This window comes from Scyliorhinus torazame, chromosome 2, assembly GCF_047496885.1.
Source record: "Scyliorhinus torazame isolate Kashiwa2021f chromosome 2, sScyTor2.1, whole genome shotgun sequence".
Lineage (NCBI taxonomy): Eukaryota > Metazoa > Chordata > Chondrichthyes > Carcharhiniformes > Scyliorhinidae > Scyliorhinus > Scyliorhinus torazame.
In genome coordinates, this window is record NC_092708.1 from 299,163,858 (window position 1) to 299,191,308 (window position 27,451).

General features: G+C 48.4%; 1 protein-coding gene across 2 annotated transcripts in view; it reads left to right on the top strand.

The window, feature by feature from the left end:
* slc25a21 (solute carrier family 25 member 21) overlaps nt 1-27,451 on the top strand; it is a 920,696-nt gene that overhangs the window by 112,042 nt on the left and 781,203 nt on the right. The window lies entirely within an intron of this gene.

The following is a 27,451-nucleotide window of genomic DNA, read 5'->3' on the forward strand; positions in this document are numbered from 1 at the left end:
AAATTGTTGGTAAATCTCTTTACCTAGCTTGGTGTCAGAATTTTGCTTTAGATCGTGCTCCTGTGAAATGCCTTTATGTCTTTGACTACATTAAAGGCACTCTAAAATTAAAAGTGCTTCTTATTTTAGATCTGAAATGATCGAGGTGATGGATAAGCAAAACATGGGGCTGGATTTTCACCCTAGAGGCAGATAACAGGAGATGGGAAATTTCCCAGCTTGGCCTGCCTATCTCGGCGGGGGAGGGGGGGGGGGGGGGGGGGTGGGCTGCAAAAATTATAATTTAATTCCAGGGAAGCAGGTGCTAACTAAAGTTGGACATTCCACCCCGGAAAGAGTTTGAGGCAGTCACAGGGGCTATGAATGCTGGGAAAGTCTGTTTTAAAGGTCACCCTAGTGCTTGGGGACTTCATCCCAGTTGTAGTAATGATCATAAACCAAAGAACCCTCACTCCCCCACATGCTCTCCAAGCCACATCCATGCAAAATCATGCAACCCCATCCACCTCCCATGGCCCTCATACCCTCCATGCCAAGAACATAATGAGGCTTGACTGAGAGCCCAGGCATAGATTAGCCTGTTGAAAAAACTGCACCTCAGGAAAAACATTGCTTGATTGATGATTCTTGTTCGGTCATCTGTTTTGTCAATTGCACAATGTTTATTTCCACACAATAAAGAGATGGCAAGTGCTTGTAGTTTCTGCTACTGATACTTCAAAGAGTCTGGATGATTGACCCTTTGTATGGCTGTAGTGAAACGAGTTTTTAAGTAGAAAGTTATGAATTGATTGTTACTGGAGGATTCATTAATTCTGCAGACAAGTTCTTTCGAACTAACCTTTCAAAAGTTCCTCCTTTCAGTCTATAGTTCAAGTCACCTCTGAGGGGCTGTGAGCCACAAACCTTTTAAAAGGTGGCCTGAGTTCATGAAGGTTCAGTGAGACTAGGAGAAGGAGTCAGTTAGGTCAGGAATGCAGGGTCTGGACTCGCAAGCCACACCCTTAACTACACTGGTGAAAATCGAGGGCATCGGTAATGAGGTTGGGAATTGGGTCCCAGCTGCCATTATTTTCACCTCCACGAAACCTCCCTTCCTCCATGAACATCCAGCCTGTGATGTGGATAGACTAAATGCAGCCATGTTTTGGAAAAGCAGAGATTTGAGAGATAGGAGGTTACACCGGAAAACATTAAAACAGTTCAGTTTGAGAAGGGAGATGGAATTGGTGACATGGGGCGAAATTCTCCGGTATTGGTGCGATGTCCGCCGACTGGCGCCTAAAACGGCGCAAATCAGTCGGGCATCACGCCGCCCCAAAGGTGCGGAATGCTCCGCATCTTTGGGGGCCGAGCCCCAACCTTAAGGGGCTAGGCCGGCGCCGGAAGAATTTCCGCCCCGCCAGCTGGCGGAAAAGGCCTTTGGTGCCCCGCCAGCTGGCGCAGAAATGACATCTCCAGGCGGCGCATGCGCGGGAGCGTTAGCGGCCGCTGACGGCATTCCCGTGCATGCGCAGTGGAGGGAGTCTCTTCCGCCTCCGCCATGGTGGAGACCGTGGCGAAGGCGGAAGGGAAAGAGTGCCCCCACGGCACAGGCCCGCCCGCGGATCGGTGGGCCCCGATTGCGGGCCAGGCCACCGTGGGGGCACCCCCCGGGGCCAGATCGCCCCGCGCACCCCCCAGGACCCCGGAGCCCGCCCATGCCGCCTTGTCCCGCCGGTAAGGTAGGTGGTTTAATCTACGCTGGCGGGACTAGCATTTTAGCGGCGGGACTTCGGTCCATCCGGGCCGGAGAATCGCGGGGGGGGTCCCGCCAACCGGCGCGGCGCGATTCCCGCCCCCGCCGAATATCCGGTGCCGGAGAATTCGGCAACCGGCGGGGACAGGATTCACGCCAGCCCCCGGCGATTCTCCGACCCGGCAGGGGGTCGGAGAATCTCGCCCATGAAGACAGAATTACTGGTCGGAGCTAAAGACAATGGCTTCAGTGTTCAAAATGTTTATGCGGAGAAATTTGTTGCTCATCAGTGCTGGATGTCAAAATAAGCACTCTGACAATACACAGGCTTTGAAGGGTTGGAGAAATACATTTTATAAATGTATTTGTTCAATGGGTGTGGGCCTCACTGGCGAGGCAAGTATTGAGTGCCCTTGAGAAGAAAAAAGTATTTGTCCTTTTTTATTTATTCATTCACGGGTTGTAGGCTTTATTGCAAGGCTGGCATTTATTGCCCAGCCCCAAATGCCTTTGGAAAACCACCTTTTACTGCTGCCTTCAGTGTGGTGTAGGTAATCCCCAGGTAGGTAGTTCAAAGAGTTTGACCCAGCCAGGACAAAAGAATGGCAATATATTTCCACGTCAAAAAGGTGTGTAGCATGGAGAGAAACTTGACAGTGGTGGTATTCCCTTGTTCTTTTGGCAGTTGTGAGTTTGAAAGGTGTTTTTAAAAAAAGCCTTGGCATGTCACTGCAGTTCATCCTGTAAATGGTACACACAGCAGCCATGGTGTGCTGCAGGTGGAGGGAGTACATGTTTAAGGCAGTGGATGGGGTTGTTCATCTAATAGGCTGCTTTGCCCTAAATGTTGTTCAGTTTCTATTTGGAGCTACACTCGAAAACAAGTGTTCCATCACTCACTGCAGAATGCCCAACATGTTACTTGCTGTTGTAGCTGCAGTACTTTTGTATCTGTTCCAGTTAAGTTTCTGGTCACTTAAGAGCCTCAGGATGATGATGATGAGAAATGTAATGATGATAATGTCCTTAAAATGTTAAGGGTCAGAATTTTTCTTGTTAGAGATGGTCATTGCCTGGTACTTGTGTGGCAGGAATGCCACTTCCCACTTATCAGATGAAGCCTCGGTGTTGTGAATGGAACTGATCATTGTGAAACCATTTGCAAACATCATCACTTCTAAATTTATGATGGAGGGCATGCCATTGATGAACTGGTTAAAATGATTCACATCCTTCAACCACAATCTTTGTGCGAGGTATGAATTCAGTCAATAGATTAACCCCTCCTTCCCCATTCCCACTCATTTAAACTTTATAAAAGCTCCTTGTTCACATACTTTGTCAAAAGCTGCTTTGGTGCCAATGGGAGTCATTCTCCCTCACCTCTGAAATTCAGCTCTTTTGTCAATGCTGCAATGAAATATGATCGAGACTGAGCATCAGTGAGCAGGTTATTGGTGAGTAAGTACCACTTAACATGGCTCAGGTGCTGTCACTTGTTAGCACTTTCCATCACTTGCTGATGATTGGGAGTCGACTGATGAGGCAGTAGCTGGTTCGACGGGATTTGTCCAGCTTTTTGTGGACAGACATACCTGGGGAATGTTTCACTTTGTCAAGCAGAAGCCAATGTTGTAGCTGTACTGGAGCACCTTGTTGAGAGGTGAGGCTAGTTCTGGATCACTTAACACCGCAACTGGGATATTGTATTGGTATATCCAGTGCCTTCAGCCAAATCACATGTAGTGAATCAAACTGGCTGATGACTATTGGAGTTGAGGGAAGAGGGGACATGATCAGAGGTTTTTTTAAGGGAATTGTTGATGGTGAAGAAAATATTGCCGAGGTATGCACCAGATATGCCCAATTCTGTGCACCTTGGACATGAAAGAACAAAGGTGGTGGCCATACATGTGGATGGATGTTAGTAAAGGTTTTGCTAAGGTCAAGGATGTCAAAAGTAAAGCTGACTGATTGATTGAGAATATTTGTAGCTGTAGAATTAGCCTGACAGATAGTAAGCCAAAGGTTAGTAGTTGAGATAAAAAAAAACAGCAAGTGCTGGAAAAACTCAGCAGGTCTGGCAGCACTTGTGGAGAGAGAAACAGAGTTAACATTTCAAGCCCATTATGACTTCTTCAGAACTGAAGAGAGGAAGGAATGTGATGGATTTTATGCTGTTGAAAAAGGGGCAGGTGGAGCAAAAGAGAAGGATGGAGATAGGTTGGAGGCAGGGAAGATTAAATAACAAATATGTCATGGAACAAAGGGCGAAGGGAGTGGTAATAGTATTAAAGATACAAATCATTAATCAAGAGTAGGTGTTAATTGCAGAATACAGGCCGGTGCTGTCTGAAAGCAAAATGTATGAATAGCAATATAAAGTTTAAAATAAAAAACATGTGAACAAGATGCAGACTGGCACTTGGAGGAGGGTGGGGGAAGGGGAGGAGTCAAATTCAAGGGCAGGGTTAATGGTCTGAAATTGTTGAACAAAAGGCTGTAAAGTGTCTAATCGGAAGATGAAGTGCATTTCCTCCAGCTTGTGTCGGGCTTCACTGGAACATTATATCAGGTTGAGGGCAGATATTTGAGCATGAGAGCAAGTTGGTGAATTGAAATGGAAAACGACTGAAGGTTTGGAGTCATGCGTGTGGACTGAGCAACGCTGTTCTGCAAAGTGGATACCCAGTCTGTAATTGGCCCCCCTAATGTAGTGGAGACTTCACTGTGAGCAACGAGTACTGTTTGCTAAATTGAAAGTACTAGTAAATCACTGCTTTACCTGGAAGGAGTATTTGGGGCCTTGTGCAGTGAGAAGGAAGGGGGTAAAGGGTTACACTTTCTGTGATTGCATTGGGAAGGTGCCCAGCTAAGGTGATGATTTGTTGTTGGTGGTGATGAGAGGAGTGGACCAGGGTGTCACGGAGGGAATTGTCCCTTCGGAATGCGGTTAGGGGAGGGGAAGGCAAGTTAACAGTGACCTAAAGGATTGTTTCCCCAGGTTTGGTGCAGGAAGAAGCAAGGTGGAAGAGGGTATGGTGTGTACGGTGAAGGATACAAGGAAGTGGTTGGAGAGGGCCTTGTCAGTGATCAAGGCCATGAAGGTCAAGAGGGCATTGATAATGATGACGGTGGGAGGGTGGCATAGAGAGATATATTGTTAAGTAGAGAGAGATTTAGGGATGACGGGGGGGGCATAGATTCAGAGGAGAGAAAACACTGAGCTAAGAGGGAGACTGAAATCACCAAGGATGAGGAGTCTCTCAGTGCAAGGCTGAGGGTGATGAGAATAGAGGATATATTTTGGAGAAACTTGGTGGGCTAGAAGAGGCGGCAGGAGTCAATGATAATTATGAAAAAGTGGTATGAAGGGTAGAACAGGCATAGGATTGTACTGAAAAGCTTTCTGGGAGAAATCGGTGCAGTCACCACAACTTGGAAGGGGATCCAGGAGAACGACCCTTGCGCTCAACAGGAGGAACAACATTCACCAAAGGGTGCTCCTGAAAAGCAATCTGGGAGAAATCAATGCAACTTGGAAGGGGATTGCGGAGGACCCACTGCCAAAGAATGGAATAGCCTCAAACATTACATTGCTGTCGTGTTTCCATCCCTCCTCCCTCAAACCAAAGAAAAAGGAGAGAGAGAGAGACGGTACTTTAGCAGAGCACCAGACCTCCGAGGGACACTCAACTGAGGGTGGATTTAAGAAGGCAGCTGATTGGTGACTGTCCTCGTGAGTGTTTAAATTATATTAAAGTAATTTAATATTTAACAGTGGGTTAGTCATGACAGTTGGCGGGGCTTTGTGTTCCGCCTCCGACATGTGGTCAATCATGAATGCTGACAACATCCCTGACAAGTACGTCTGAAGGAAGTGTATCCAGATGCACTTACTGACTGAATGAATGGATCGGTTTGAGCAGCAGCTGGAGGTACTAAGAAGCAACCAAATGGCGAAAGCGTCAGAGAAGTTAGAGACGTGGTCACACCCAAGGTACAGAAAGATAAATGTGTGACCACTAGATGGGGCAGGCAGTCCATGCAGGAGTCCCCTGTAGCTGTGCCCTCTCTAACAAGTATGCTCTTTTGGATACCGATGAGGGGGATTGCCCATCCGGTGACAGCAGCAGTAGCCAGAGCAGTGGCATCATGGCCCTGCTGTACAGAGGAGGGGGTAAAGCATAACAGAGCAATACTAATTGGGAATTCAATAGTCAGGGGCACAGATAAGTGCTTGTGTGATCGCAAACGAAACTCCAGGATGGTGCGTTACTTCCCTGATGCCAGGGTCATGGATGACTCTGAGCGGGTAGAGGACATCCTGAAATGGGAGGGCAAACAGGCAGATGTCATTGTCCACATTGGTACAAATGATATAGGCAGGAAGAGCAGCAAGGTCCTGCAAAAACATTACAGGGAGTTAGGTAGTAAGCTAAAAAACAGGACCGCTAGGGTAGTCATTTCAGGATTCTCCCCATGCCACATGCGAGCGAGGCTGGGAACAGAGAGATACAACAGCTGAACGTGTGGCTAAAGAGGTGGTGTAGGGGGGAGGGCTTCGGATATATGGATCATTGGGATGTCTTCCAGGGAAGGTGGGACCTATACAAGCAGGACGGATTGCACCTAAACTGGAGGGGCACCAATATCCTGGCCGGGAGGTTTGCTAATGTGGTTCGGCAGGGTTTAAACTAGTATGGCAGGGGTGTGGGAACTGGAGCAGCAGGCCAGCAAGTATAGAAACTTGGAAAGAGCTTGAGACCACGACAAATATAACTGAGAGGGAGCGCAGGCAGAGGAAAGTCACTGATCTCAGTGGGTCTGAAATGTGTTGCTTCAATGCCATAAGTATAACAGGTGAGGCGGATGAACTTCGAGCTTGGATTAATGTGGGGAATTGTGATATTGTTGCTATTACGGAGACATGGTTTAAAGGAAGGACAGGACTGGTAGCTTAAACGTTCCTGGATATGGATGTTTTAGACGAGATAGAGGAGGTAGCAGAAAGGGTGGGGATTAGGGAAAATATCACAACTGTGATGAGGGAGGACACCTTGGAAGGATCCTGCAGTGAGGCAGTTTGGGTAGAACTGCCGAATAGGAATTTTTGATTTGAGTTATTGTCACATGTACTGAAGTACAATGAAAAGTATTTTTCTGCGGCCGAGGAACGTACACAGTACGTACATAGTAGACATAAAAAGAATCAACAGAGAACATTGACAAATGGCACATCGACAAAACAGTGATTGGTTACAGTGCGGAACAAGGGGCCAAACCAAGCAAACAAAGCAAATACATGAGCAAGTGCAGCATAGGGTGTTGTGAATAGTGTTCTTACAGGGAACAAATCAGTCCGAGGGGGAGTCGTTGAGGAGTCTTGTAGCTGTGGGGAAGAAGCTGTTCCTATGTCTGGATGTGCGAGTCTTCAGACTTCTGTACCTTCTGCCTGATGGAAGGGTCTGGAAGAAGACAAAGCCTGCGTGGGAGGGGTCTCTGATAATGTTGTCTGCCTTCCTGAGGCAGCGAGAGGTGTATACAGAATCCATGTGGGGGTGGCAAGTTTGTGTGATGCGTTGGGCTGAGTTCACCACAGTCTGCAGTTTCTTGGACTGAGCAGTTGCCAAACCAGTCTGTGATGCAGCCCGATAGGATGCTCTCTATCGCACATCTGTAGAAGTTTGTGAAAGTCGATGCAGACATGCCAAATTTCTTTAGCTTCCGCAGGAAATAGAGACGTTGTTGGGCTTTCTTGACTGTTGCATCTACGTGAGTGGACCAGGACAGACTGTTGGTGGTGGTGACCCCCAGGAACTTAAAGCTATCGACCATCTCCACTTCGGAGCCATTGATGCAGACGGGAGTGTGTTGTGCTGTGCTTCCTGAAGTTGATGATTAGTTCTTTGGTCTTTCCAACATTTCGAGAGAGGTTGTTTTCGGTACACCATGCAATCAAGTGATATATCTTGAAGGGTGCAATCATAATGTTGGGGTTGTACTATAGTCCTCCCAACAGCTAGCGGGATACAGTGGAACAGATGTGTAGTCGGATTCTGGAAAGATGTGAAAATAGCAGGGTTATTGAGGTGCGTGATTTTAATTTCCCCCATATTGACTGGGACTCCCTTAGTGCCAGAGGTTCGGATGGAGAGCAATTTGTTAGGTGCATCCAAGAGGGTTTTTTGAAACAGTATGTTGACAGTCCAACCAGGGAGGGGGCTTTACTAGACCTAGTATTGGGGAATGAGCCCAGCCAAGTGACCAAAGTTTCAGAAGGGGTAGATTTTGGGAATAATGATCATAATTCCCTCAGTTTTCAAATATTCATGGATAAGGACAAGACTGGTCTTCAAGTGAGCATACAAATTTGGGGGATAGCTGACTACAACAGAACTCGGCAAGAGCTGGAGAATGTGGATTGGAAGTGGCTGTTTGATATGTAAATCCACATTTGATATGTGGGAGTCTTTTAAAGACCAGTTGATTAGGGTGCAGGGCAGGCATGTCCCTGCGAATATGACGGGCAGAAATGGCAGGATTAGGGAACCATGGGTGACAGGGGAAATTGTGAGACTTGTCAAAAGGAAAAAGGAAGCAGACATAAGGTCTAGGCAACTAAAAACAGACAAAGCTTTTGCAGAATATAGGGAAAGTAGGAACAAATTCAACGGAGAGTTAGGAGAGCTAAAAGAGGCCATGAAATGTCATTGGCAAGCAGGGTCAAGGAAAATCCCAAGGCCTTTTATACATGAATAGGGAGCAAGAAGGTAGCTAGAGAAAGAGTAGGCCCACGCAAGGACAAAGGAGGGAAGTTATGCGTGGAGTCAGAGGAAGTGGATGAGATCCTTAATTAGTATTTTGCATTGGTATTCACCAAGGAGACAGACATGATGTTTGTTGAGATTAAGGATAGGTGTGTGAATACTCGAGGACAGGTCAGCATAACGAAGGAGGAAGTGTTGGATATATTAAAATGCATTAAGGTAGACCAGTCCCCTGGGCCGGATGGGATATATCCCAGGTTACTGTGGGAGGCAAGAGAGGAAATAGCTGGGTCATTAACAGATATCTTTGCATCATCTTTGACCATAGGCGAGGTTCCAAATGACTGGAGAATAGCCAATGTTGTCCCTTTGCTTAAGAAGGGAAGCAGGGATAATCCAGGTAATTATAGGCCGGTAAGCCTGATGTCAGTGGTGGAGAAGCTGTTGGAGAAATGACTGAGGGATAGGATTTATTCACCTTTGGAAGCAAATTAACTTGTTAGTGATGGGCAACATGGTTTTGTGCGGGGAAGATCATGTCTTACCAACTTTGATAAGAGTTTTTTAAGGAAGTGACAAAATTAATTGATGAGGGATAGGCTGTGGATGTCATCTACATGGACTTTAGTAATGCATTTGACAAGGTCCCTCATGGCAGACTGGTATTAAAGGTAAAGTTGCATGGGATTTGGTGTGTTCTCGCTAGATGGATAAAGAACTGTCTTGGCAACAGGAGACAGAGAGTAACAGTGGAAAGGAGTTTTTTAGAATAGAGATCTGTAACTAGTGGTGTTCCACAGGGATCAGTCCTGGGACCACTGTTGTTTATAAAATATGGAGGGTAATATAGATGGTCTGATTAGCAGATGACACTAAGATAGGTGGAGTTGCAGATAGTGAAGGGAACAGCAGAATATAGATAGATTAGAGAGTTGTGTAGAGAAATGGCAGGTGGAGTTCAATCCGGACAAATGCAAGGTGATGCATTTTGGAAGATCAAATTCAGGTGTGAATTATTCAGTAAATGGCAGAACGCTTCGGAACATTGACATGCAGAGGGATCTGGGTGTTCAGGTCCATAGTTCTATGACACTGGCAATGCAGGTCGATAAGCTGGTCAACAAGGCATATGGCATGCTTGCCTTCATCGGCCGGGACATTGAGTACACGTGTTGGCAGGCCATGTACAGTTGTATAAAACTTTAGTTAAGCCACATTTGGAGTATTGAATGCAGTTCTGGTCGCCACACTACCAGAAGGGTGTGGATGCTTTGGAGAGAGTGTAAAGAAGGTATACCAGGATGTTTTTTAAAAAAAAAAAAAAAAAATTTTTTTTAAGAGTATCCAATTATTTATTTTCCAATTGAGGGGCAATTTAGCGTGGCCAATCCATCTAACCTGCAGATCTTTGGGTTGTGGTGGTGAAACCCAAGCAGACACGAGGAGAATGTGCAAAGTCCACACAAACAGCAACCCGGGGCTGGGATCGAACCCGGGTCCTCAGTGCCATCGGCAGCAGTGCTAACAACTGCGCTACCATGCCACCCCTGGTTTACCAGGATGTTGCCTGGTCTGGAGGGTGCTAACTATGAGGAGAGGTTTAATAACTCTGATTGTTTTTGTTGGAAAGATGGAGGCTGAGGGGAGAACTGAATGAGGTCTACAAAATTACGAGATGTATATACAGGGTGAATAGTCAGATGCTTTTTCCTCGGGTGGAAGACTCGGTTACAAAGGGGCACAGGTTCAAGGTGACGGGGACAGTTTTGGGAAGATGTGCAGGGATCGTTTTTCACACTGTGGGTGGTGAGTGCCTGGAACGCATTGCTAGTGGGAGGTGGTGGAGGCAGGCGCAATAGCAACGTTTAAGATGTATGTTGATAGACACATGAACGGGCCAGGAATAGAGGGATACAGATCATTTGGGAATAAGTAGTAGGTCTAATTAAGGAATCTGGATCGTCTGGACTCAACGTTAGCTCTTCTCTCTCCTTACAGATGCTGCCAGACCTGCTGAGATTTTCTAGCATTTTCTCTTCTGTGCTGTAATGTTCTTTGTACAGCAGGTGCTAGCGGAATAGGCAAGAGATCTATTGATAGCCAGAGGGCCACTGCAGTGTTTTGGGCAGATGGTGCGACTCTACAGAGTGAGGGAGTATGGTAAAGAGGGTGAGGGGATATTCCTTTCTCAGCCTCCATGTTTTTGCTCTTGCTTTGGGACAGAGGAAGAAGTTGATTGGTGAATAACTGGTCAGATATAAATACAATAAATAATTACTACTACTTGAAATAAATAGTAAATTAAGGCAGGTTAGGGTTGCTCAGCTGAGTGGAATGTGGGAAAACATGGTGCACCATGTATCCTAGACAAACACATCTATGTCAACATTTGCGTAAGCTTCAGCTCTGGGTTTGAACTGTGGCTGGAATTACTGTGGTGCAACCGTGAGGCGGAGAACTATATGGATGGCATAATAAGTGAGGTGGTATTGCCATAGCTTAGGGGCATGCAGGCAGCGATGGCACATGGCACGGGTGACCGCCAGGCAATCTAAGATAACCAGGTAAGTAGTGCAGGCAACCCCTGAGTTGATCTCTCTCGCTAACGGGTTTCCCGTTTTTGGAGCCCTCCCAGTGAGCTAGAGAAGATACAGCCAGAGTGAGACAAATCGAAGAGTGAGTTTGGGAATTTGAAGCTAGGTGGGAATTCGAAGCTGGTGGGAGGAGATGCCTTTTATCTCTTGATTTGTTGCACAAATTTCCACTGAGTGGACTTGTCCTGCTGCAGGTGATACAGGGGAGAGAACCGATTGGTGAGTCGCAGGTAAGGCAGCAAGTCCTTCATATAGGGAACAAAACTGAGCGGGAGAAATCGGGACTGCAGTCTGGGAAGGAAGTGGTATTTGTGTCTGTGTCTCTGGCGGGAGAAATCGAGACTGCAGTCTGGGAAGGAAGTGGTATTTGTGTCTGTGTACCTGAGCGGGAGAAATCGGGACTGAAGTCTGAGAAGGTAAGTGGTACTCTGCCTGAGCGAGAGACATCGGGACTGCAGTCTGAGGAGGTAAGTGGTATTTGTGTCTGTGTCTCTGAGCGGGAGAAATCGGGACTGCAGTCTGGGAAGGAAGTGGTATTTGTGTCTGTGTCTCTGAACGCGAGAAATCGGGACTGCAGCCTGAGGAGGTTTTCGAGGAGGTCACTAAGATGATTGATGCAGGTAGGGCAGTGGATGTTGTCTATATGGACTTCAGTAAGGCCTTTGACAAGGTCCCTCATGGTAGACTAGTACAAAAGGTGAAGTCACACGGGATCAGAGGTGAGCTGGCAAGGTGGATACAGAACTGGCTAGGCCATAGAAGGCAGAGAGTAGCAATGGAAGGATGCTTTTCTAATTGGAGGGCTGTGACCAGTGGTGTTCCACAGGGATCAGTGCTGGGACCTTTGCTCTTTGTAGTATATATAAATGATTTGGAGGAAAATGTAACTGGTCTGATTAGTAAGTTTGCAGACGACACAAAGGTTGGTGGAATTGCGGATAGCGATGAGGACTGTCGGAGGATACAGCAGGATTTGGATTGTCTGGAGACTTGGGCGGAGAGATGGCAGATGGAGTTTAATCTGGACAAATGTGAGGGAATGCATTTTGGAAGGTCTAATGCAGGTAGGGAATATACGGTGAATGGTAGAACCCTCAAGAGTATTGAAAGTCAAAGAGATCTAGGAGTACAGGTCCACAGGTCATTGAAAGGGGCAACACAGGTGGAGAAGGTAGTCAAGAAGGCATACGGCATGCTTGCCTTCATTGGCCGGGGCATTGAGTATAAGAATTGGCAAGTCATGTTGCAGCTGTATAGAACCTTAGTTAGGCCACACTTGGAGTATAGTGTTCAATTCTGGTCGCCACACTACCAGAAGGATGTGGAGGCTTTAGAGAGGCTGCAGAAGAGATTTACCAGAATGTTGCCTGGTATGGAGGGCATTAGCTATGAGGAGCGGTTGAATAAACTCGGTTTGTTCTCACTGGAACGAAGGAGGTTGAGGGGAGACCTGATAGAGGTATACAAAATTATGAGGGGCATAGACAGAGTGGATAGTCAGAGGCTTTTCCCCAGGGTAGAGGGGTCAATTACTAGGGGGCATATGTTTAAGGTGAGAGGGGCAAGGTTTAGAGTAGATGTACGAGGCAAGTTTTTTACGCAGAGGGTAGTGGGTGCCTGGAACTCGCTACCGGAGGAGGTAGTGGAAGCAGGGACGATAGGGACATTTAAGGGGCATCTTGACAAATATATGAATAGGATGGGAATAGAAGGATACGGACCCAGGAAGTGTAGAAGATTGTAGTTTAGTCGGGCAGCATGGTCGGCACGGGCTTGGAGGGCCGAAGGGCCTGTTCCTGTGCTGTACATTTCTTTGTTCTTTGTTTGTTTTTGAGGTAAGTGGTATTTGTGTCTGTGTCTCTGGCGGGAGAAATCGGGACTGCAGTCTGAGAAGGTAAGTGGTATTTGTGTCTGTGTCTCTGAGCGGTAGAGATCGGGACTGCAGTCTGGGGAGGTAAGTGGTATTTGTGTCTGTGTCTCTGAGCGGGAGAAATCGAGACTGCAGTCTGAGAAGGTAAGTGGTATTTGTGTCTGTGTCTCTGAGCGGTAGAGATTGGGACTGCAGTCTGGGGAGGTAAGTGGTATTTGTGTCTGTGTCTCTGAGCGGGAGAAATCGGGACTGCAGTCTGGGAAGGTAAGTGGTATTTGTGTCTGTGTCTCTGAGCGGGAGAAATCGGGACTGCAGTCTGGGAAGGTACGTGGTATTTGTGTCTGTGTCTCTGAGCGGGAGAAATCGGGACTGCAGTCTGGGAAGGTACGTGGTATTTGTGTCTGTGTCTCTGAGCGTGAGGCAAGTGGTATTTGTGTCTGTCTCTGAGCGGGAGAATTCGGGACTGCAGTCTGGGAAGGTAAGCGGTATATGTGTCTGTGCGTATTCAAATTGTTGGGGGAGGAAAGCAAAGTGACGTCACAGTCAGTCTGTGACCTGATTGACTGCTCCGGAATCTTTGTTAAATTTGAAATGAAAACATTGTAAAACTAATTATTTAACTAGGTAAAAGAGTAACTAAACCTGATGGCAGAGATTAGTATTTAGCATTTAAATTTTACAGAAACATCTGGTGCCAGGGACCACATAGTTAATCGTAAATTCATCTAATAATGATTTATGTGATTATTTTGAATTAATTAACTAATGCTTGACTGTCACTCAGCGGGGTGCAGTGCTCTACTGTGAGATGTGGCAGATCCGTGACACTTCCAGCGTTCATGCCGACTATGTCTGCAGTAAGTGTAACCATACAAACAGAAACTCCAGCGGGAGAATCCAGCTAAGAAGGTTGTGCAGTGCTGGTCCGAGGAGACAGCAGAGCTCTTACGTAACTGCTTCGAGACAGTGGACTGGTCCATATTTAAGAACTCAGCGACCAACTTAAATGAGTATGCCACCACCGTCACAAACTTCATCAGCAAATGTGTGGACGACTGCGCGCCAAAGAAAGCAGTACGTACGATCCCCAACCGGAAACCATGGCTCAATCGCGAGATTGACTCCCTATTGAAGGACAGATCTGAGGTGTTCAACACAGACGATCCTGACCCCTACAAGAAATCCAGGTACGACCACCGCAAAGCCATCCTAGATGCCAAGAGAGAATATCAAACCAAGCTAGTCACAGACAGAATCTCGGCAGTTGTGGCAAGGACTAAACAACATAACGGGCTACAAAGCGAAGTCGAACAGTATCTCTGGCAGCAGCGCACCCCTCCCCGATGAACTCAATCCATTCTATGCTCGGTTCGAGCAGGTAACCAACAATCCGCTGTCGAGTGTCCCAGCAGCCCATAATTCACCCATACCCACCATCAGCTACCAAAGTCAGATCGGCCTTCCTGAAAGTGAACCCTCTGAAAGCGACGGGCCCGAACGGGATCCCTGGTCGTGCACTCAGAGCCTGCGCGGACCAGCTGGCAGAGGTATTCGCGGACATCTTTAACCTGTCCCTACTCCACTCCGAGGTCCCCACCTGCTTCAAGAAGACCACCATCATACCGGTACCAAAGAAGAACCAGGCAACGTGCCTCAATGACTACCATCCAGTGGCCCTGACTTCAGTCGTAATGAAGTGCTTCGAGAGGTTGATCATGAAGCGCATCATCTCCATACTCCCAGAACGCCTTGATCCACTGCAATTCGCATACCGCCAGAACCGGTCCACATCAGACGCCATTTCCCAGGCCCTACACTCATCCCAAGAGCATCTCGAAAACAAGGACTCCTACATCAGACTTCTATTTATTGACTACAGCTCCGCCTTCAACACCATAATCCCAGCCAAGCTCATATCAAAGCTCCAAAACCTAGGACTTGGCTCCCCACTCTGCAACTGGATCCTCGATTTTCTGACCAACAGACCACAATCAGTCAGAATGAACAACAACACCTCCTCCACAATAGTCCTCAACACCGGGGCCCTGCAAGGCTGCGTATTTAGCCCCCTACTCTACTCCCTGTACACACAAGACTGCGCGGCAAAATTTGGTTCCAACACCCATCTACAAGTTTGCTGACGATACGACCATAGTGGGCCAGATCTCAAATAACGACGAGTCAGAATACAGGAGGGAGATAGAGAATCTAGTGACATGGTGTAGCGGCAACAATCTCTCCCTCAATGCCAGCAAAACTGAAGAGCTGGTCATTGACTTCAGGAAGCAAAGTACTGTAAACACCCCTATCAGCATCAACGGGGCCGAGGTGGAGATGGTTAGCAGTTTCAAATTCTTAGGGGTGCACATCTCCAAAAATCTGTCCTGGTCCACCCACGTCGACGCTACCACCAAGAAAGCACAGCAGCGCCTATACTTCCTCAGGAAACTGAGGAAATTCGGCATGTCCACATTAACCCTTACCAACTTTTACAGATGCACCATAGAAAGCATACTATCAACTTCCGGTTGCGGCTATGCGGAGCTAAGTCGCACATTCAGCCGCTCCCGCAAAAACGGACTTTTGGGCTCTTTTCAGGGCCCCCAAGGGCACTTTTTCAACGTTTCCCGGTGTGGGAAGGAGTTAATAATAGCTCCCCGTCAGTATATGGCTTTAACTAGGAGCGGGGCAACAAAAAAGGTGGTGGTGGACCTGAAGAAGGGAGGGAAGAAGGACAAAATGGCGGCGGGCGGAGACCAGGCAGCGGGCGGAGGAGCAACAGGAGGGTATGCAGCGCTGCCTCAGAGATTAAAACGGACCTGCTAGAGCCGATGAAGGCTTCTATTGATAAGCTGCTGGAGACACAGACGGCCCAGGGGGTGGCGATCCGAGAGGCTCGACAAAAGATCTCTGACAATAAGGATGAGATCTTAGGCCTGGCGGTAAAGGTGGAGGCGCATGAGGCACTCCACAAGAAATGGCAGGAGCGGTTCGAGGAGATGGAGAATCGGTCGAGGCGGAAGAATCTGCGGATTCTGGGCCTCCCGGAGGGACTGGAGGGGCCGGACGTGGGGGCCTATGTGGTCACCATGTTGAACTCGCTGATGGGAGCGGGGTCCTTCCAGGGGCCCCTGGAGCTGGAAGGGGCCCATAGAGTGATGGCGAGGAGGCCCAAGGCTAACGAGCCTCCGCGGGCGGTGCTGGTGCGGTTCCATCGGTTCGTCGATCGGGAGTGTGTGCTCAGGTGGGCCAAGAAGGAGAGGAGCAGCAGGTGGGAGAACGCAGAGGTTCGGATATATCAGGACTGGAGTGCGGAGGTGGCGAAGTGGAGGGCCGGGTACAATCGAGCGAAGGCGGTGCTGCACAGGAAGGGGGTGAAGTTTGGCATGTTGCAACCGGCACGACTGTGGGTTACCTACAAGGACCGGCACCATTATTTTGAGTCTCCGGAGGAGGCGTGGGCCTTTGTTCAGGTCGAGAAGCTGGACACAGACTGAGGGTCGGGATGGGCGATTGGGGACTGCGGTGGATATGTTATGCCTATTTTTGGTTCGGGGAGGGGGGGCCTTTGCATTGTTTGGGGTTTCTTTTTCTCTGTGATTTTCCCTTTCGGGTTGGGGAGGGTGGATGGGGCGGGTTGGGCACTGTTTTGGTTGGTGGCGGGGCCTGGTAGGTGGAGAGCGCGGGCTTTTTTCCCGTGCCGAAGACTGGGGGGGCGGGGCCGGGGCGGGGAAGCAAGGATTGTTTCCCGTGCTTAGAACGGAGGGGGAGAGCCTGTGGATGGGGAGCGGGAGAGGAGGGTGTGCCACACAATGGGAGGAGTCGAAGGGGAGGCGGAAGTGGCCGGGGTCAGCAGGAGTCAGCTGACTTGCGGAAGTGCAATGGGGGGAGTAAACCAGCTAGGATGGGTCCTAGCCGGGGGGGGGGAGGGGGGGAATCGAGTTGCTGCTGCTAAGGTCAAGGAGGAGCTGGAGCGAGTGGGGGTGGTGGGGGGGGTCGAGACGGGGTATGCCACTGTGGGGAACGGGCCGGGTGCGGGCGCGTGGCTGACCAAGGAGGGGTCATGGTTAGTCGGTGGGGGAGGGGAGTGGGTAGCCCCCTGATCCGGCTGATAACCTGGAATGTAAGGGGATTGAATGGGCCGGTTAAGCGGGCCCGCGTGTTCGCGCACCTGAAGGGGCTCAAGGCGGATGTGATTATGCTCCAGGAGACACACCTGAAGGTGGCAGACCAGGTAAGACTGAGGAAAGGGTGGGTAGGTCAGGTGTTTCACTCGGGGCTAGATGCCAAAAATCGAGGGGTGGCGATCTTGGTGGGAAAGAAGGTGTTATTCGAGGCGTCGAGCATTGTGGCAGATAATGGCGGTAGGTACATAATGGTAAGTGGTAAGTTGCAGGGAGAGAGGGTGGTACTGGTCAATGTGTGTGCTCCGAACTGGGACGATGCGGGTTTTATGCGGCGTATGTTGGGTCGGATCCTTGACTTGGAAGTGGGAGGCCTGATAATGGGGGGAGACTTTAACACGGTGTTGGATCCGGCACTGGATCGCTCCAGGTCTAGGACGAGTATGGGGAAAAGGCAAGCCGGATGCTGGCGCATCAGCTTCGGAAGCGGGACGCAGCTAGGGAGATCGGGGGAGTTGAGGACAGGGGAGGGAGCATGGTGCAGAGTGGGATTGGCATCAATGGGGCCTTCAGGGACTTCTACGAGGAATTGTACCGATCCGAGCCCCCACGGGAGGAGGGAGGGATGGGCCGTTTTCTGGACCAATTGAGGTTTCCAAAGCTGGAAGAGGGACTGGTGGCGGGACTGGGGGCCCCGATTGGGCTGGAGGAGCTGATCAAAGAGATAGGAAGCATGCAGGTGGGGAAGGCACCGGGGCCGGACGGTTTCCCGGTCGAGTTCTATAAAAAATATATGGATCTGTTGGGCCCGCTGTTAGTTAGGACCTTTAATGAGGCAAGGGAGGGGGTGGACTTTACCCCCGACGATGTCCCGGGCACTGATCTCTTTGATCCTGAAGCGAGACAAGGATCCCCTGCAATGTGGGTCTTGCAGACCAATTTCCTTGCTAAATGTAGATGCCAAGGTGCTGGCGAAGGACTTAGCCACGAGGATTGAGGATTGTGTGCTGCAGATCATCCATGAAGACCAGACGGGGTTTGTGAAGGGGAGACAGTTGAACGCGAATGTGCGGAGGCTTTTGAACGTTATCATGATGTCGGCGAGGGAGGGGGAGGCGGAGATAGTGGTGGCGATGGACGCTGAGAAGGCCTTCGATAGGGTAGAGTGGGGGTACCTGTGGGAGGTGCTGAAGTGGTTCGGGTTTGGGGAGGGGTTTGTCAGGTGGGTTAGGCTGTTGTATGATGTCCCGATGGCGAGTCTGGCCACAAATAGGTGGAGGTCCGAGTACTTTAGGTTGCACCGAGGGACGAGACAGGGGTGTCCCCTGTCCCCCCCTGCTCTTCGCACTGGCGATTGAACCCCTGGCTATGGCACTGAGAGAGTCGAGGAACTGGAGGGGGTTGGTGCGAGGTGGGGAGGAGCATAGGGTGTCGCTTTACGCGGACAACCTGCTGCTGTATGTGGCGGACCCAGTGGGAGGAATGCCAGAGATAATGAGGATCCTTAGGGAATTTGGGGACTTTTCGGGGTACAAGCTCAATATGGGGAAGAGCGAGGTGTTCGTAGTTCAGCTAGGGACCAGGAGAGGGGGATTGGCGAGCTCCCACTAAAAAGGGCGGAGAGGAGCTTCAGATATTTGGGGGTCCAGGTGGCCAGGAGCTGGGGGGCCCTGCATAGGCTTAACTTTACAAGGCTGGTGGAGCAAATGGAGGAGGAGTTCAAGAGGTGGGACGCGTTGCCGCTGTCCTTGGCGGGTAGGGTGCAGTCAATCAAAATGACGGTGCTCCCAAGGTTTTTGTTCCTGTTCCAGTGCCTCCCCGTGTTTATCCCGAAGGCTTTTTTCAGGCGGGTTAACAGGAGTATAATGGGGTTTGTGTGGGCGCGAGGGACTCCGAGGGTGAGAAGGGTGTTCCTGGAGCGGAGTAGAGAGAGGGGGGTGCTGGCGCTGCCCAACCTCTGTGGGTACTACTGGGCCGCCAATGCGACGATGGTGCGCAAGTGGGTGATGGAGGGGGAGGGGGCTGCATGGAAGAGGCTGGAGACGGCGTCCTGTGTGGGTACGGATCTGGGGGCGCTGGCAACGGTGCCGCTCCCTCCAAGGAGGTATACCACGAGCCCGGTGGTGGTGGCGGCCCTCAAAATTTGGGGTCAGTGGAGGAGGGGAAGTTGGGGCCTCAGCGTGGACCACATTACGGGGGAACCACCAGGAAGAACAGGTGGAGGGTTTTCGGGGTGGCACAGGGCAGGGATACGAAAGTTGGGGGACCTGTTTGTGGACGGGAAGTTCGTGAGTTTGGGTGAGCTGGAGGAGAAGTAAGGGCTCCGGCCCCGGGGAACACCTTCAGGTACTTCCAGGTGAGGGCGTTTGCTAGACGGCAGGTGCTGGAATTCCCGCGGCTACTGCCACACACAGTACAGGACAGGGTGCTCTCGGGGGTGGGGGGGGGGGGGGGGGGGGGGGGAGAAAGATCTCGGAAACTTACCAGGTGATGCAGGAGGAGGAGGATGAGGCCTCGGTGGTGGAGTTGAATGGTAAGTGGGAGGAGGAGTTGGGAGTGGAGATCGAAGAGGGGACGTGGGCAGATGCCCTAGGGAGGGTGAATTCTTCCTCTTTGTGCGCGAGGCTCAGCCTCATACAGTTTAAGGTGCTGCACAGGGCACACATGACCGGGACAAGGATGAGCAGGTTCTTTAGGGGTGAGGACAGGTGTGTTAGGTGCTCAGGGAGCCCAGCAAATCACACCCATATGTTCTGGGCATGCCCAGCGCTGGAGGAATTTTGGAAGGGCGTAGCGAGGACTGTCGAGGGTGGTAGGATCCAGGGTCAAACCGGGCTGGGGGCTCGCAATATTTGGGGTGGCAGAGGAGCCAGGAGTGCAGGAGGCGAAAGAGGCCGGAATTCTGGCCTTTGCGTCCCTGGTAGCCCGGCGAAGGATTCTCCTTCAGTGGAAAGATGCGAGGCCCCCAAGCGGGGAATCCTGGATCAGCGATATGGCAGGGTTCATTAAATTGGAGAGGGTGAAATTCGCCTTGAGAGGGTCGGTACAAGGGTTCTTTAGGCGGTGGCAACCGTTCTTAGACTTTCTGGCAGAACGATAGACATTGGTCAATGGCAGCAGCAGCTCGGGGGGGGGGGCGGGGGGTTTACTTTATTTTTGTTTCTGTTATTTACACTGGAGGGTTTGAGGGGGTGTATACACCTGTTGTGTTAAGTCAGGGTGTTAATGTTAATTTATTATTTATGTACAGTGGGGGAGGGGTTTGGGGGGTTGCTTTTTTAGATTGTGTTTTGTACTTAACCCTGTTGGGTTCTTTTTTCTTATTTTGTTATTGATATTTTATGAAAACCTTTAATAAAAATTATTTTTTTTAAAAAAGAAAGCATCCTATCGGGCTGCATCACAGCCTGGTATGGCAACTGCTCGGCCCAGGACCGCTAGTAACTTCAGAGAGTCGTGAAAACCGCCCAGTCCATCACATGAACCTGTCTCCTAGAGGTCCTGTCTTTTAACTTTCTGCCTAGCTCCCTGAACTCCTGCTGCAGGACCTTATGTCCCTTCCTGCCTAGGTCGTTAGTACCAATATGCACAATGACCTCTGCCTGTTTGTCTTCCCCCATCTGGATGCCCGCTACCCGTTCTGAGACATCCTGGATCCTAGCACCAGGGAGGCAACATGCCATCCTGGAGTCCACAGAAGCGCCTATCTGTGCCCCTGACTATAGAGTCCCCTATGACTATTGCTCTTCTGTTGTTTTCCCCTGATAGGCTATTCCCCCCAACAGTATCCGAAGCGGTATACCTGTTCGAGAGGTGGACATCCACAGGGGATTCCTGCACTGACTGCCTGCCCCTTCTCTGTTTGATATTTGTGTAGTAATGGTCTAGGATGTTTGGGCCTCTAGTGGAACAGGTGACGTGTTGGTGGTAGGCTCTTGAGCATGGCCTGATTGAAGTCCCCGGCCACGATGAACAAGGCCTCGGGATGTTTCATTTCAAAACTATTTGTGGTGGTGTGTATTTCGTCCAGCGCAATTTTCATGTCCGCACGGGGTGGGATGTAAGTTGCCGTCTGGATAACGGAGCTGAACTCCCGCGGAAGATAGGAGGGGCGGCATTTTAACGTCAGGTATACCAGGTCTGGGAGCAGAAACTCGCCAGTGTTGCTACATCTAGGCACTTGCATCTAGGTGCTGATTAGGAGGCAGATCCTACCTCCCTTGCCTTACCTGAGGCTGCCGTACTGTCCATTCGGTGGATTGAGAAGCCCTCTGGTTGTAGGGCACAGTCCAGTGAAGCAGGAGTGAGCCATGTCTCTGTGAAACAGAGCACACAGCTGATAGAGGTCTACAAGATTATGAAGGGCATGGATAGAGTGGATGGGCAGGCACTCTTTCCCAGGGTGGAGTGGTCAGTCACCAGGGGGCTTAGGTTTAAGGTCCATGGGGCAAAGTTTAGAGGAGATGTGCAAGGCAGGTTTTTTATGCAGAAGGTGAGTGCCTGGAACGCGTTGCCAGGGGAGGTTGTGGAAGCAAACACATTAATGGCATTCAAAAGGAATCTTGACAAACACAAGAATAGGATGGGTATAGAGGGATACGGCACAAGGAAGTGCTGAGGGTTTCGGCAAAGGTTGGTATCATGACCGGTACAGGCTTGGAAGGCTGAAGGGCCTGTTCCTGTGCTATATTCTTTGTTATTTGTTGAAGGTGATGGTTCTTCAGAGGATTGCAAAAAGAGCCAAATCCATGGGTGGCTCAGCTTCACGAAATGGTAGCACAGTGGTTAGCTTCACAGCGCCAGAGACCTGGGTAAGATTCCCAGCTTGGGTCACTGTCTGTGCAGAGTCTGCATTTTCTTCCCGTGTCTGCATGGGTTTTCTCCGGATGCTCCCGTTTCCTCCCACAATTCCCGAAACACGTGCTTGTTAGGTGAATTGGACATTCTGAATTCTCCCTCGGTATACCCAGAAAGGCGTCAGAGTGTGACGACTAGGGGATTTTCATAGTAACTCCATTGAATGTAAGCCGACTTGTGACACTAATAAAGATTATTATTAAAGGAGTAAGAAGATGGAAAGAGCATCAGTGATGGGGATTAATTAGTCACGGGAAATGATGTGTGTTTCTGTGGCATAGACATAACTTCAGGATGGTATGTTGTCTCTTTGGTATTAGGGACAAGGATGTCACAGAGCAGCTGCAGATCATTCTCCTGGGGAGAACAGCCTTGAGGTTGTGGCCCACATTGGTACCAATGGCATAGATAGGAAGAGGGATGAGGACCTGAAAGCAGATTTTAGGGAGTTAGCAAAGAAATTAAAAAGCAGGACCTCAATCACAGTAATCTCATGATTACTCCCAGTGCCACCTGCTTGTGAGAATGGGAGGAATGAACGATTGGACACGTGGTTGGAGAATTGGCATAGGTTGGGCACCATCAAATTTCAGAGCCATTAAGACAGGTCTGGGGCAGGTGGGACCTGGGCAAAGTGGACGAGACTAACATCCTCACAGGGAGATTTGCTAGTGTGCTGTTGGGGAGGGTTTAAACCAGATTATTAGGCAGATGGGAACTGAAAGAGAGCTTAGATTGGAGTGAAGCAAAATAGGCAACAGAAAGTAGAAAGGAAGTAAGTGAAATTAGAAGGCAGACAAAGAAAGGCAAGCATCAAATAGGATCCGAATGCAGAATAATGTTAAAAGACAAGATTAAGGCAGTCTATTCAAATGCACGTAGCATTTGCAATACAATGGAGATTTGAAGGCATAAATAGATGTAAATGAGTTTGCCATTATGCAGTTTTGGGTGGAGTCAAGAAACAGCAAGGGACAGCAAACATTGAGGGCAGCACGGTAACATTGTGGATAGCACAATTGCTTCACAGCTCCGGGGTCCCAGGTTCGATTCCAACTTGGGTCACTGGCTGTGCGGAGTCTGCACATCCTCCCAGTGTGTGCGTGGGTTTCCTGCGGGTGCTCCGGTTTCCTCCCACAGTCCAAAGATGTGCAGGTTAGGTGGATTGGCCATGATAAATTGCCCTTGGTGTCCAAAATTGCCCTTCGTGTTGGGTGGGGTTACTGGGTTATGGGGATAATGTGGAGGTGTTGATCGTGGGTAGGGTGCTCTTTCCAAGAGCCGGTGCAGACTCGATGGGCCGAATGGCCTCTTTCTGCACTGTAAATTCTATGATTTATGAGATGTTTATAGGTCACCAAATTGCAGAGGCTACGTTGGGCGCAGTATAATTTGGGAATTTGAGAGCTGCAAGTAACATGGGAAATACAGGATTAATAGGCAACTTTAATTTGCATATAGATTGAGTAAACCTAATTAGCACTAGCTGTAGGGGATGAATTCTTGGAGTGTGTACAGGATGGATTTTTGAAGCAGTACATTGAAAAACCAACTAGGGATCAGGCTATTTTAGATTTCGTACTATGCAATAAGAAAGGGCTAATTAATAACCTTGCTGTAAAGGAGTCTTTAGAAAATAGTGACCATAATATGATAGCAGTTTATTTTAAATGTGGAAGTGATATAGTCCAGTCCATCATGTGAACCCGTCTCCCTTCCATTGACTCTGTCTACATCTCCCGCTGCCTTGGGAAAGTGGGCAGCATAATCAAAGACCCCTCCCACCCAGGTTATTCTCTCTTCCAACTTCTTCCATCGGGCAGGAGATGCAAACGTCTGAGGACACGCATTAACAGGTTCAAAAACCAGCATCTTCCCCGCTGTTACCAGACTCCTTAGTGACTTTCTTATGGATTGATCTGATCTCTTCCTATGTTTTTTCATGTACGGAACGACCTGTCTGGACTGTATGCAGAACAATACTTTTCACTGTACCTCGGTACACGTGACAAATCAAATCCAAATATAGCTCATTCTGAAACTGAGGTCTTAAATTTCAGCAAAGGAAACTATGAAGGTATGATTATGGTGGACTGTGGTGAATGACTATGGTTTGGCTATGATGCATTTGGAAAATACACTAAAAGTTTGTTCATAGAAATGCAATGGTTAGTATTTGAAGAAGCATTATATGATCTGCAATAAATATACATTCCTCAAAGCCACAAAAACCCAACCGGGAAGCTGAATCAATCATGGTAAACACAAAGTTGTAAGCCAAAATGCCCAGTCCAAAGTGTGCAGGTTAGGTACACTGGCCAAAATCAATGCATGGGGTTGCAGGGCTGGGTATGGAGCTCGGTCGAGTGTTCTTTTGAAGGGTCGGTGCAGACACGATGGGCCGAATGGCCTGCTTCTACACTGTATGGATTGGGAACAATTTGGAGCAAAGGAGGACCAAGAATATGATAAAGAAAGGTAAAAGAGAATATGAATACAAGCTAGCAAGAAACATCAAGGTGACTGTAAAAGTTTGTCTGTGAAAAGGAAAAGAATTAGCAAAGATAAATGTGGGTCTATTACAGACAGAGACAGGAAAATTTATTATGGATAATAGGAAATGGCAGAGAAACTGATCAATTACTTTGTAGCTGACTTCACAGAGGAAGATACAGAAAATCTCAGAAATACTAGGGAACCAATGGCCTTGTGAAAACTAGGAGCTGCCAGAAGTTCATGTTTGTTTTATATTTTAAAAAATGGTGCTCGAAAAATAATTGAATTGAAGGGTTTATAAATCCCCTGGACCTGATGAGCTACATTCCAGAGTATTGGGGGAGGTGGCTGTAGAGATAGTGGATGCATCGGTGGTTATCTTTCAAAATTCTAGAGATTCTGGAAAGGTTTATACAGACTGGAAAGTAACAAATGCAATTGCACTATTTAAGACGGGAGGGAGGGAGAAAACGGAGAACTACAGACCTGTCACTTTGACCTCAGTTCTGCAGTTAGGGGAAATGTTAGAATCTATTATGAAGGATGTGATAACTAGCTACTGGAAAAATGTTGATATGACTGAGAAGAGTCCAACATGGATTTATGAAAGGGGAATAATGTTTGACAAACCTGTTGGGAGTTTTTTTTTAGGACGTCACTTGTAGCATAGATAAAGGAGAACTGGTGGATCCGGTGTATTTGGATTTTCAGAAGTCTTTTGATCAGGTTTCAAACAAGAGGTTAGTCGACCACATGGGACTGGAGGAAAAAACTGGATCGAGAATTGGTTAACAGACAGAAAACAGAACAGGAGTAAATTATCCTTCAGATGGCAGGCTGTTACTAGTGGGGTACTGCAAGGATCAGTGCTGGGGCCACAGTTGTTTACAATCTATATAAATGATTTGGATATGGGAACAGAAGGTAATATTTCCAAATTTGCTGATGACCCAGAACTAGGTGAGAAAGTAAATTGTGAGGAGGATGCAAGGAGGCTTCAAGGGGACTTGGATAGGCTAAGTACATGGGCAAGAACATGGCAGATGGAATTTAATGTGGTTAAGTATGAAGTTACCCACTTTGGCAGAAAAAAAACTAAAGGCAGAGGGTAGCAGTGGCATAGTGGTATCAGGTGCAACAGGTGATTAAGAAGGCAAATGGAATTTTGTCCTTCATTGCTAGAGGGATGGAGTTTAAGACTAGGGAGATTATGCTGCAATTGTATAAGGTGTTAGTGAGGCCACACCTGGAGTATTGTGTTCAGTTTTGGTCTCCTTACTTGAGAAAGGACGTACTGGCACTGGAGGGTGTACAGAGGAGATTCACTAGGTTAATCCCAGAGCTGAAGGGGTTGGATTACGAGGAGAGGTTGAGTAGACTGGGACTGTACTCGTTGGAATTTAGAAGGATGAGGGGGGATCTTAGAGAAACATACAAGATTATGAAGGGAATAGATAGGATAGATGCGGGCAGATTGTTTCCACTGGCGGGTGAAAGCAGAACTAGGGGGCATAGCCTCAAAATAAGGGGAAGTAGATTTAGGACTGAGTTTAGGAGGAACGTCTTCACCCAAAGGGTTGTGAATCTATGGAATTCCCTGCCCAGTGAAGCAGTAGAGGCTCCTTCATTAAATGTTTTTAAGATAAAGATAGATAGTTTTTTTAAGAATAAAGGGATTAAGGGTTATGGTGTTCGGGCCGGAAAGTGGAGCTGAGTCCACAAAAGATCAGCCATGATCTCATTGAATGGTGGAGCAGGCTCGAGGGGCCAGATGGCCTACTCCTGCTTCTAGTTCTTATGTTCTTATGACTGGACTAGTAAACCAGAAACCCAGCAGAATGCTCTGGAGATCCAGGTTCAAATCCTGCCACTGCAAATGGTGAAGCTTGAATTCAATACATAAAATCTGGAATTTAATTTTAAAAATCTAATGATGACCACAAAACCATTGTCGTATTGTCCTTTCGGTAAGGAAATTTGTCATCTAGACCTGGTCTGGTGAGTTGAGAAACAGAGGTCATGGTCTCAGAATAGGGGGCAGACCATTTAAGACTGTGATGAGAGGAATTTCTTCACTCGGAGGATGATGAATCTTTGGAATTCTCAATCTTTTGAGGGCACTGGGTATTCAATCAGTGAACATGTTCAAAACAGAAATCAATGGATTTCTGGACACTAATATATCCCAGAGTATAGATCCTTCAGGAGGGACAGGGAGGGAGGTAAAAGGGGTGGAGGAGTTGCATTACTAGTCAGAGATGATATCACAGCTGTGATTAAGGAGGGCACGATGAAGGATTCGAGCACTGAGGCAATATGGGTAGAGCTAAGAAATAGGATGCAGCAATGCAGTAACATTGTTGGGACTTTACTACAGGCCTCCCAAAAGCGAGCGTGAAGTAGAGGTACAAATATGTAGACAGATTATAGAAAAAGGTAGGAGCAATAGGGTGGTGGTGATGGGAGATTTTAACTTCCCCAACATTGAATGGGACTCATGTAGTGTTGGAGGCGTAGATGGAGCAGAATTTGTAAGGAGCATCCAGGAGAGTTTTTAGAGCAGTATGTAAATAGTCCAACTCGGGAAGGGGCCATACTGGACCTGGTATTGGGGAATAATCCCGGCCGGATGGTTGAAGTTTCAGTCGGTGATTACTTTGGGAATAGCGATCACAATTCCGTAAGTTTTAGAATACTCATGGACAAAGATGAGAGTGGTCCTAAAGGAAGAGTGCTAAATTGGGGAAAGGCCAAGTATAACAAAATTCAGCAGGAACTAGGGAATGTGGATTGGGAGCAGCTGTTTAAGGGTAAATCCACATTTGAAATGTGGGAGTCTTTTAAGGAAAGGTTGATTAAAGTACAGGACAGACATGTCCTTGTGAAAATGAGGGATAGAAATGGTAAGATTAGGGAACCATGGATGACGGGTGGAATTGTGAGACTAGCTAAGGTGAAAAAGGAAGCATACATAAGATCTAGGCGACTTAAAACTGATGAAG